The following is a 1472-nucleotide window of genomic DNA, read 5'->3' on the forward strand; positions in this document are numbered from 1 at the left end:
AGCTTCCTCACCACTTTCCAGCCTCCCCTAGTGTGGCTCTCAGCTCTAAGCCCTTCCCTCCTACTGAGAATATAAATCTTTAACAACTGTTCACAAACATAATTGAATTAAACTCAGGAACTTCTTTTTAAGTCAAAATACGATCACTGTTTCCTCCCAAAATCAAGTGTCTATAAAATATCAATGAAAAAAAAAGATTCGCCAGTCTTTTAAATCCAGTATTTGATTTTTTTATGATTATTTTAAAGAATTAAATATGTGAAGGGTTTCACCACTCGGTGAAACACTGCTTGAATAATTTAAAAAGAACCAAAATGTGAATTTGAATTCATATGCCCATCCAAACCTCTTTTTTAATGAATTAAGGATGAAACACAGGAATAACTGGACAACATAATAATGCAAATGATCCATGCTGAAAAAAAAAGAATCCCTGAGTAAAGCATGTCAACCATTTACTACATTCAGGCACAACATCCTCCAGGTGTATCTAGCATAAAACATAATTATACTGCTTCCAGAAAAGCAGCCAGTAGGGTGATGAAAGCAAATTATAATAGAGGGTATGAACAAAATGCCGCAGTCGCTGTCTCCTGAGTGACAAACACACAGCAGTTAGTATTTGCATTTACATAAAAAAAACTAGATCTAAATCATTTCTTACATTGCAAAGTCTCGCCGTGCAGTTCTTGAAAAAACATACAACTCTACAAGTGGTTTATACAGCCTGCTGAAAAAGGAATGTGGGGAGGTTTGATGTTTTAGTGCAATGTTAACAAAGCTCACTGTTTTCTGAATGAAACTAAAAAAAAGTGCAGATTTTTCACATGATTGTGATCATTCACATCCTGTCAGCTGGACGTCCGTCTGAAATCCACCAACTTCTCAATAGCACTGTCTGTCTTAATATTGGTATTGGTGAAGAAAAAGGTGGTTGAAGTTTAATTAAAAGTAACCTGCACTTTGAAGACACTTATATCCTATTATATTAAAAATCTTCGGTTTAAATCTGATGTTTTTAAAAACTATAGAACTTAATTTTCATAATATTTTTAACAATCTCAAAACTCTCGCCCTAAGACAGTTGGGATAGGCTTCAGCGCCCCCTGAAAAGGAGAAGCAGAAGTGAATGGATGGATGGATAGATGGGTGGAATATCAATCTCACCATTAGTCCTTTGCAATGCACTCTGGGTGGTGATATCAACTGTCTGGAACGGTGAAGGAGCCTATGCTGAGATAAACATGTATTCTGTTCAGCCTTTTTCATTTGAACCTGATCTAATGTAACCGAGGAGGAAAACATCAGGCAGTACTGAAAACAAGCAAAATCATTGGAGTTTGTGTTGCAGCTGCACATTTTTAATAGACCAAGACCTCCGTAGTAAAGAGCTAATTTCCTGTCATCAGCTGTTGGAGGTAAGGCTAGCAGAGGTATGGATCAAACTATCATTTCATGATGGCTGCTGGAAG

Source organism: Pundamilia nyererei, unplaced genomic scaffold, assembly GCF_000239375.1.
Source record: "Pundamilia nyererei isolate P.nyererei 1_Seehausen unplaced genomic scaffold, PunNye1.0 scaffold00036, whole genome shotgun sequence".
Lineage (NCBI taxonomy): Eukaryota > Metazoa > Chordata > Actinopteri > Cichliformes > Cichlidae > Pundamilia > Pundamilia nyererei.